Source organism: Alligator mississippiensis, chromosome 8, assembly GCF_030867095.1.
Source record: "Alligator mississippiensis isolate rAllMis1 chromosome 8, rAllMis1, whole genome shotgun sequence".
NCBI classification, from domain to species: Eukaryota; Metazoa; Chordata; order Crocodylia; family Alligatoridae; genus Alligator; species Alligator mississippiensis.
The window spans coordinates 14044031-14054790 of NC_081831.1; the positions used below are offsets into that span (position 1 = coordinate 14044031).

A 10760-nucleotide genomic window follows, 5' to 3' on the forward strand; every position below is an offset into this window, starting at 1 on the left:
TGTCATGTCTAAGGGCACCCAAGCAGCTCAGTGGTAGAACCAGGACCAGTACTCAAGTCTCCCAAGTCCCAGACCAATTACAGGAATAGGAGACCTGATTGTAGCCCTCCATGATTGAACCTCAGAGCAATGGGACAAAGCAGCTGGGTTTCATTCATCTTCCTTGTGAGCATGATGGGATTTGCAGATCAGTGCAGCAAGAACTGCAAATCTGTGCATGCTATAGCCCAGGATCCACGATCCCTCCTCCAAACCCTAGGTTGACCCAGACATGACGGGAAACGTGCTAGCAAGGAAAATGTCAGGGTGAGGCCCTGCACTGTTGTTACAAACGCTGTGGGAAAATCAAACACGCAGCAGCCTCCTTTTCAAACAGGAGAGAAATCCAGCAAGTGGGCAGGAACTGCCCCTCCTCTGAACAAACTGGGTTTCTCCATCACTTGCTTATGTACCATTTCTGGATTTCCCATAACCAGGGCAAGCCACATGCACATGGCTTCGTCCTCGGAGCTGGCACACATCAGCCCCAAGAGGTTATCTGCAGGGCCCAAAGCCAGGTCATAGGACAGGATCAGATCCACCGCAGAGAAACACCTAGCTCAGAAAGCTGGCAAGACTGCTGCTGGGAACTTTCCTGTGGGTGTCTCAGCTGCCAGGCATCAAGCGGCATGGCGCAATCTAAGCCTGGCTCAGAGGCGGGCGCCCTCGATACCATCGCAAACAGAACCCAGGGGAAGAGCGAGCTGCCTCCACTCCTTGCCCACATTGGGTTCATGCTGCTGCTGCGTGCGTCTGACTGCTCTGGCCCCGCTCCTGGGGAACCTCCTTTTACGCGCTCAGCCGGATCTGTGGCAACGTGGCTTCCTGTCACCCTGCAGACAGACTGTCAGCACCATCTGCTTTGCCAGCTCCTTGGCCTCCCTTCCGGGCAGGCTCACCAGCTCTGAGGGAGACAGCAGAACCAGTTAGGAAGCAAAAAGTTACACCACGGGCTACTGAACCCAATTATGCTCTCACATCTCCTAGCGGCTTGTACACCAGGAAGGAGGCAAGGCTGGAGATATTTAAAGGCAGCTCCCTAGTTCACACAAGCTAGTCCTGTCCAGAGAGGCACTTCCCTGCCCGGCCAACGGGACTTCTTGCCGGAGCCTCCTCAACAGGCCCCAAATGCTGCTTTGCAATCTCAAAGGCTTGCAAAAAAAGCAACTCAGTCATTGTGCTGGCAGCCAGAGACCAGGCAAGCAAAGCAAATCCACCTTAACAAAGCAATCACTTCTCCAGGGCAGCCTTTTATTGCTCAGTGTGTTGAAGTGTAAGGGCACTTGGAACTCCCCGCTGCAAACCAATGGCTTATTCCTCCCCACCCCCAAAATAAATGTGTCGTGTTATAGGCATTTTCAACCTCTGAAGACAGAGGTTAGGCTCCTGGATCCCCACCTTGGTGCTAAAGGGGAAAGTAACCCACAGAGGGCAGGGAGGCACGGTTCCCACTCCCAGTCCATGGGACCTCACACAGCACCTCCGACGTGTACATTGGAGCAGCAGTGCGACTAGGGACAGGTGAGCAGCGTGCAGTGTTGAGGAAGTGCTAAAATGGTGGCCCCCAGGGAGCCTGGGACACCAGGTTTCCTAAAGCCACCATGTGAGGAAGCCCCAATTGCAAAACAGGGCAGCTGCTGCAACCAGGGCATGCTGACCCCATGCCCCCCGCCAGGGTTTCTGACAAGAATTGCTCAAACCCCACAAAACATCCCCCCTTTCCCCTCCACTCTGCCCAGGGCACCAAAATAGTTAGTTACACCTCTACCGTAGAGATTTCTTTGCATCATGGGCTGGATTTCAGAGCACAGAGCATCCTAACGGATGCAGGAAAACACTCACTGATATCCAGGCTTGTATAGATTTTAAAAAGGAGAACTCAAACAAGTTACCAGAGGAAGAATGAACATGAGAGTAGCTCAGTAACCTGTCCCCCAGAGCTAGCACTGGTGTAGCACTACTCATTCACAGGCAGCAAAGCACTGATGGTGGACATCAGTATCATTTTACAGGTGTAGGAAGCCAGGGTTAGAGAGGACAGTGAGTGATGGGAGGTCAGCCAGCAGAAGTGTGATGGGGATAAGAAATAAACCCTCATCGCAGGCCATGTTCCAGCCACTGCTCCAACCTGGAGGCTTTGCTGGCGCTCAGCTATGTTGATTTGGCTTCATTTCTGCTATCTAACATGTGCAGTCCCTGAAGACTGCCCACCGGCCTTGCTGGAGAACCACTAGGGTGCTGGGCCATCTATCCTGGGCCAGCCATAGCTTTTCTTCCAGTCCTCCCTTCCATGCAACTATAGGCAAAATGCGCACAGATGCACTTAAAAACCAGACAGGAGGGTTGAGAGGTGATGAGCCTGTGCTTCTTGCCATTTACCCAGCAAATATATGCAGGCAGCAGCCACTTTAATTTGATGGGGCTTTTAAAAATGGCCCACGTATACCATGACCAGGCCATAGACAAGCTATTAGCACCTGAGCAAGCAGCATGCTACAGCCCAGGATCAGGAAAGCGCCTCTAGTGAAGCCTATGCCCCTCTGAAGTTGCTGGGTTTAAGCAAGTGACTTTGAATCGGGGCCCCAATCTGCTCTATGCCCCTCCAGCCTCATGTTGAGCAGATGCGTCAGAATATAACAAAGCCCTTGGCTAACCAGGCAGCCAACAGACAGTCTGCACATGCACAAGAAGAACAACAGACAGATCCCACCCCTAGCTAGAGCCTCTGGAGCCTCAGCCGTCGGGGGGAGGCAAAGGCTTATAATTATCAGGTTAAGAACATTAACCCTAAAACAGGGCTCCTGGCCGAAGCTGCTCCCGAGGCTGCTGACATTTTAGACCTCTGACCTCGTACAGCTTATTGGGGTTTTCTCACTCCACTCAGCAACTGCACCTGGTCCCACCAGCTCCCCATGCTTTAGCCCAGGGCTGCCAAGTGCAGACTGCGAATGCTTCAGGGAGGTGCTGAATGCCAAGGTGTCAAGCTCCAGTGCAGTATGAGGAAGTCCGTGCTTACAAACCACCTTCCTGCCTCCCCCAGTCTTGGGGAAAAACCAGCTCTGTGCCAAAGGCAAAGGAGCAGCAGGGATGAGTCTCACTGATGTCATCTGCCAGGAGGGGACGGGAGCAGTGAGTGGCAAAGTCAGTGATATTGCTGATGAGGGAGGGGTCCTCGTGCCATGGCAAAGAGTGATCCTATCTCAACTAGCAGGTAGAAAACTGATGGGAATCTGGAATCAACCCCAGTTGACAGCCAGGGCTCCCAGTCTTCCTGCTCCACTTCACTCTGGGCTCCGGAGAGGGCTGATCACAACCATGGTACCCTGGCAAGCTGCTCCCACGCAGCTTGGGGTGGTGCAATGCTTGCTCTGAGCTCTGTCTCGACAGGCTGGCCCTTGGCTAGTCACTGAGCTCCCCTCTCTGCGGACTTCAGGTCTCCCTTTACACACTGCCCTCTAACCAGCATTGGCATAGATTTCCCCACGTGTGGCCATTAAAGCCAAGGGAGATCTGGCTGCAATGATGGAAGATCTCCAGGAAGAGCAACATGTGCATTCCTGCACAGCCGCTTGTTATCCGCCTTCGACAGGCCGGTGGCAAAGTGCCCAACCCCCATCATTTTAACCGAGCGGCTTGGTTCACCGCGGCACTGGTCCAGCCAAGAAATGCTCTGGTTCCCACCATCCCTGCGCTATGAAAGCAGCTCTTTCACTGGGGAAAGAGCCCCTTGCCAAGCCCATCCTGCTGTCCTGAAGGGAACACGGACAAGATTTAGCTCGGTCCCTCGCAGCAGATTGACCTATAACCTCCCTTATCCGTGGAAAGGAAGCTGCACAAAACAAACAGCGGCTTGAAAGCCATCCTAGAGGCTTCAACAGTGAGCAACCCCCAGCCCAGGCAAGAGCCCAGGCAAACCCCAGCATGGCCAGAGAGGCCCGCGATTTGCATCTCTGGAGTCAGAGCCATGCAGAGATGCCAGACATGGAAGAGGCAGGATAGACCAGGACTCTGTCCACAACCCAGCCCTGAAGAGAGGTTCCCTTCCTGCGGTACCCCCAGTTCTTGGGAGAGACATGGCCTCCCCAGGACTGGGCCTTGAATCCGGGGAGACCCAGCGGAGTCAGACTGGGCTCTAGCCCCCGCACAAAGGCCTCCTGCTCCACGCTGATGGGCAGGCTCTGATAAGGGAGGCGGGGGGCTGTTGCATAAAAAGCCATTCAGCGCATTCAGTTTTCCTTTGGTTTCCCATGAGAGAAGTGTCAGGCCCAGGCACATGCACACATCCACTCCCTTGCCCCCCACAACACCTGCACAAGCCAACAAGGTCTCTCAACAGGGACTGCAGGAAACCACCAAACCTTCCATCCCTTCCCCAACATAGAGAGAAGCAGCTTGGGGGCCCATCTTGATAAAGGATTCAGTTTAACCCTCCAATGGCAGCTCCCACCAGTGAGCAGAGGCTTAGACAGGAATTGGTGCGGAACCACAACCCCCAACTCTGGGGCTCAGGCTGCTTTCTGTTGGGAAAAATACAAGTAACCCCCCGCTTACCAGACTGGTGTAGTTCAGAGTGGTTAGGCATGCAGCTTGCTGGACAGACACCCCCCAAATAGAGCCCAGCCCCAAGGAGTCTCTAGGGCACTGCACAAGCATGGCCCCGGACTGAGTATTCGTCCACCACGTCATCACCCTGTGCCCCAAGAGCCAGGCACGCTGCAAGGAGCAGACAGCTGTGGCTTTGCTCAGGAAAAATAATGCAGCCATAAATGAGGGCAGGGGGTAAAAGTACAGCTGAAATAGAGCAGCAGTCTAAATTCACGAGGGGTTTGCCTCCAAACAGAGACACCAGGCATGGATCCACTGCCATGATGTGCTTTATTTGGAGATCTCAAAGTGCTTCATAGACGCTGAGCCTTGCAGCATACCTGCTGGCTGAGCCAACTGGACCTGCCTACGCTGGGATTGGGGTTTTCGGCATACTGGTGCCAACCTGTAGCATAACCATGCCATGCTGCAGTGAGAACCAAGCCAGCCTCACTAGCGCATGGCTAAGTATCATCCGCTGGCACCAGAAGCATGTTTAAGTGCAGCTGCCAAGGCCTACGATACAGAGCCACAAACAGACCAAGGGCCGTGCTTTGCTGCTATGCTTTGTGACACCTTCAAAAAGCTGCTCTGTTGCCGAATTTCAACAGCAGCCTGTACAAAGCTGATGGCAAATCACCACTCCTGCCCCTTTATCCTAGGTAAAAATCTTACAAGCTACTCTCCCAGCAAAGAGCAAACTGGTTCTTCTTTCCCCTTCCCCACCATGTTTTTCAAGTGCTAATGACTAAGTGACAGCGAGTCTGAAGATAACACCAGCAGCAAAGTTGTGTGTAGTCTTTAGAGGAGAAAGGAAATGGGCGGTTTTTAAAGGGGATTATTACTACTTTATTACATTTACCTATTAATTCACTGGAATACCAGCGGATGCCAAACCACCAGAAACATGCTAAACAGGAAGCAGGAAGGTTTACAAAGTCTCTCTCTCGATTGCTGGATTCCTTGGCATACGAGTAGTTGGGGCATACTCTTTCAAAGGCTTTGGAGTTCATGCCATTTTACAATGAACCGGGATGGACCGGATAGAGTAACAAGGACAGTGGTTGATGAGAGGAAAAGCTTTTCAATAAAGAAACCACCGGGATTTGTGGCAGAGGTGATATCTTTTATTAGACCAACTAGATTTTTGCAAAACAATTTCTTTAATTGCAAGCTTTTGGGTACAAACACTGACTTATTAATAGTGAGCCTAGACTTGCAAAGAGTGATCATATTAAATGGTTTAATTTAACCATTTATTAAATGGTTTCACGAACATGGCCCAAGTTGGAAGCCCAACATTTTTCCCTACTACAGCTGATAAATGCCAGCTTTAAACTGATACATCAGGAGTTTCTGCCCAGAAAGCAGTCATTCATAAAACACCTTGAATCTTCCCAGCTTTGGATTCAAATGTCACAAATGAACTGAGTTTAAGTGACCCCTTAAGTCAGAAGTGGGCAATTATTTCGGGCGGAGGGCCGCATACTGAGTTTTGGCAAGCCATCGTGGGCCGCATGACAGGCAGCCGGGGGCAGATAACTATTAATTTTCTAAATTTTTTAGGGGCCCCGTGGGCTGGATAGAATGGCCTGTCAGGCTGCATCCGGCCTGCGGGCCACATTTTGCCCACCCCTGCCTTAAGCCCTAGCCCCCAAGGTAAATTTACTTACACTTGGAAGCAGCGAATGCCTGAAACAGCAAGCATTTCTGCTTGTCCAGATTGAGCAGCAGTGATGACATAACTAGAAATGAGTTCATACAAGCTGTGGGAGGCTGTTTTGCAAAGCAGCCCTTTAGCCTCTGCTCTCAGTTTTGTTTTTTGGACAATACATTCATTGCCTCCAAGTAGCTGCCGTAAGGATATTTTTAAATATGAAATTAAAACTATTTTCCTCCATAGAAATTAGTCACAATCATAAGTAGCAGCTTTGAGGGACAGAAATAAAACCCGTCACGTTGGGGGGGTTCTGGGACTCAATTGAGAATTACTAAATTAGAAGCAAAAACGTTTTTCTTCTGCTCTCTCTATAGACCAAGCCCATGTGACAATAAGTACAAGGCCTTTAATTAAAAAAAAAAATCCCCAAGTCCAAATCAAATCTGTTCCTGAAGGGGTTGGATGATGTCAGGGGTAAATACAGACACTAACTAGGCTGACTCTCTCAAAGTGGCATCCTCCTTATAAACAAGGTTTAAAATAAAAAACAAGTTTCCCGTCTGACCCTGAAAACCACACACATACCCAAACCAGCAATTGCATCTTGTCCGCTGGCTGGGTCACAGATGCAGCACATGGCTGGCTGGTGGCCTCGCGTTCCTCGCTCCTCTCTGGACTCAAATTAATCTAGTGAATGTTAAAACCCTGTCCTCATTAACCAGCCCCCTGCAATCCTTTCACATTTCAATATCTTGCCTGCCTACAAGGCAGAACTGATGGGCAAGCATCACATGGCCATAAGCCAGAACACCAGCTTGCTAAGCAGAGCTGTGACAAGAACTGATTTTTCAGTTTCCTGGGTGACCCAAAAGTAATTTCCCTTCTGGGTCAAGCCAAAACCCCACAGCTTTCTGGTTTTCCCCTCCAACCCAAAAGGCTGAAAAGAAATGGCCTCATTTGGGGGTTCCCCTCCTTCCAGCCCTCCCCCCCAGCTTTTTTTTTTTAAATTAGATTGAAGTGAACTTCAAAACTATTGCAAGTTTATTTCAGAGTAAATTCTCCCTCCCCTCCCCCCCATGAAACCAATAGGAATTCGAAAGCTGCTTTGCTCAACCTAAATAAGTCTTTTCAGCCCAAAAATAAAGTTTTACCAACCCCACCCCCCTCACCATACCACTAAGAGGAGAGGAAAAAAGCAGCTGGGCCCTGAAATTAAAGTTTTAGCATTTAAAACCTGCTGTGTAAAAGCATAAGCCCATTCTTTTGTGACTCCTTTGAACTGACAATTGGTGGAGAATATTCCTGTGAAGTTTCCTGGGATGCAAACAATGAATTTGATTGATCAGCACTAACACATTATTTTTTACAGGCACCAGGTGTGCTTGCATGGGGTGGCTGAATAAATATGGTCTTGCCTACATTATAGGACTTAGCACCATTGTCATTCCAGTAACGAAGAGTCCCCATTTCCTGTGCTGCAATAGATCCTAGAAAAAGTCATGCCAGGCACAAGCTATGTATTTATGGAAGGGGGGACGATTTAAATGTTATAGCTTCCTCAGTGGAAAAATTCCCATAGGCGTCAACACAGAGAAGACACAGCTTTAACACTGATAGTGTCTCTTTAGCAGCTGATGATTTAGTGAATCTTCCAGGAGTGGACAGGTAGAAACCACCTGCTGCAGGCAGAAAGCACGGTACATATGAATATATTGTATTGACTGCAACAACTTGAATTAATAGCAAAGCTGTTAAAGGAAGAGGGTTAATAAAGATATGATGTAGCAAACCAGGGGCAAATGCAGGCTTGCCTCTTCTGGAAGAGAGAGAGAGAGAGGTCTAGGCTATGGCTTAAAGGCAACGGAGGTTTTAGACATAAGCAGGCACCCGATGTTCTAGTCTCCCTGCAATAATTACAGCTACCCAAGGCAGGGTGGGAGGGAAGAAAGGTCACCAAAAATTGGAAACCTCATACAGAGTTGCAGCTATGGTGAGCTGGACTGGGCCCTTGAATGCACTAGCTCTTGCAGAGCCATGCAAGACAAGAGCGCGTGACATCTCTTTAGGAGGAACCTAGAAGTCACTAGATTACACAGCCTGACTAGCCAGAGGGCTGAGCACAGTAGGGTCATGCAAAACAGGCTGATTTCCCACTGAACTGGGACAGCTGGCAGAGAAAGGCAGGGTCTGTCCAGATGGGAAGGAAAGACAGGATCTTTGTCAGTGCCTGCAGGATTCTGTGTGTCCAAAACCACAGCTGTGCCAGGATGAGCACATTGTGGAAATCCCCAGAATAAAATGACCATCCTAAGGCAAAGACCACGTCTGAAGACACGCAGGCCAATCAAGGTCACTGCCTCCCAACTCTCTTCCAAGCAGAGGCTGGGTAGTGGCAGCGCCTGAAGAAGGCAGAGAGGGTTGCTCAGAACAGGCCTCCGAATTAAGAGCCCAAAGAGAAAGATGGATTCAAGTCGTTAAGCCGCAACACAAGGGAAGGGAGATCCGACAGTGCAAGCAGACCAGCGTGAGACCTGCAGATAGTCAGGTTATTGCAAGTTTAAAGCCAACCCGGCATATCAATCCCAAACTTGTGGCATCTCATCAGCTCGGGAGAACAAAATAAGCTGCAGAAATACAATGGCCTGCTTCATCCCACCACTTGCTTCCCCATAAATGCAAACTCTGAGCAATGCATCACGTGTGCCAGTCTCTAGCTGGGTTTCCAGATGCTTCCCGAGTCATTCTGACCAAGTCAGCGGGCTTGCGTGGCCGGCCGAAGTGCTGAGTAATGGAACCATTTGTGTCTTTATTAAGCAACCAGGACTTGTAGTAGAGATATCTTTTGTTAGACCAACAGGATTTTTGTAATGGCATTCACGCACAAACCAGCCTTAAAGCAAAGCTGTGCTCCAGGGGCTTGGTGCAGCCTGGGGAACCAGCATGGCCCAAGAGCTCTCTGAGCATCCATACAAAGCAAAACCAGGCTTGCAGCAAAGGCAGTTCGACTGCCAGAGCACTTTGCCATCAAGGAAACCCAGCATAAGCATCTGTACCCCTGTCCTGCCACTGTGACATAGGTGGTACCTCCAAATTGTACTATTATCCACCTCCTGTTTCTTGCTGGGAATCTCCCTCCTTCAAGCAGGCAGAGCCACATTTAATCAGGTCAGAGAAACCACTACACTTGTGTACTGCCAGCCCCAAATCACATCTCCACTGTCCTGCCAACCTTGGTGACAAAAAACCCAAGCTACCAGAGTAATCCAGAATCATCCAGACAAACTTGGGCGGGCAGCCCTGCGCCTCCTCCTCACATGACATGCCAGGCGATACCGGGCGGGTCCCAGCCGCTGTCAAAGGTGTGACTGCAAACGGCACAGGCCAAGGAGTCACGGGGCAGCCCAGCACCTGGGGGAACCCGGGGCCCACACACACCCCTGACGGGTACCCAGGCTCGCCAGCTTAACGCCAGAGCCAGCTCGCCTACAAGAGCCGCAGGCCCACCGTCCACGCACCCCAACAGGGCACCCGCATGCTCCGACGGACTGGGGGGCCCCATCGCCCTGCACTAGCTGGAGGCCCTCACAGCAGGGGCAACAGGGTGGGGGGGGTCTGAGAATCACCCCCCCCCCCCACGTGTTTTATATCAGCATCTGGCTTGAAGGAAGCCCGGAGCCGCGGACACAAGAGGGACCTCCCCGAGGCGGCCGGCGCCGCTCGGAGCTCCACCCGCGCGGGGAGGCGAGGAGAGGAGCTGCCGGGGGAAGAGCTCCCTCCCCGGGAGCCGTCCGCTCCCCGAGCAGCAGGAAGCGCCGGACCCGCGACCGCTGGAAGTTGGTGAACTTGAGCCCGGGGCGGACGAGGACGCGGCTGCAGTGCACCGGCCCCGGGCACCCGCACCCCGCCCGGCCCGGCCCGGGACTCACCGCGCTGCCGCCGCCGGGCGCTAAGGAAGGAGCCGGGCGCGACGCGCTCTCCCTCTGCTACCTGCGGAGGGGCGGGGCCACAAGTGGAGGGGCGGGGCCAAGCGGGCAGGGGCGGGGCCAGCAGGCAGGGGCGGGGCCACGGAGGGCGGGGCTTGTGCAAGGCTGCAGGTGGAAGCACGTGCGCTGGGGCCGCCCCTGGCAGCCTGGTCCTGTAGGGGCTTGAGCCCCTGTCTGCAGCGGTGCCAATTCCTGATTTTTGGCGTTGTTCTTGAAGTCTCCGCTTCAGGCACGTGGAAAACATAGCTCTTTCTTCTCGCTGTGCGTATAAATATAAATATAGATCAAAGAAAAAACGAAGGTCTTTTTTAGATCAAAGAAAAAACAAAGTTTTTCACGTTCCTGAAGTGGAGACTTTAAGGACAAGGCCAAAAATCATAGGAGTTGGCAATACAATACTGCTGACTGGCCTTGCCCTCCCCTGGCCTGGGGTGCCCAGCTGGGTGCTGGCCCTGTCACCGTGCCGCAGCAAGACCCTGACCCTTTTCCTGCTC

At 51.8% G+C, this 10760-nt stretch overlaps 1 protein-coding gene across 1 annotated transcript in view; it reads right to left on the bottom strand.

The window, feature by feature from the left end:
• The window catches only part of RHBDF2 (rhomboid 5 homolog 2), a 62851-nt gene extending 52562 nt beyond the window's left edge, over nucleotides 1-10289 (bottom strand). The window contains exon 1 of the mRNA XM_014601982.3: nucleotides 10210-10289. The gene's annotated coding sequence lies outside the window, so the exon portion shown is untranslated. The remainder of the gene's footprint in view (nucleotides 1-10209) is intronic.
• Nucleotides 10290-10760: the final 471 nt, after the last annotated feature.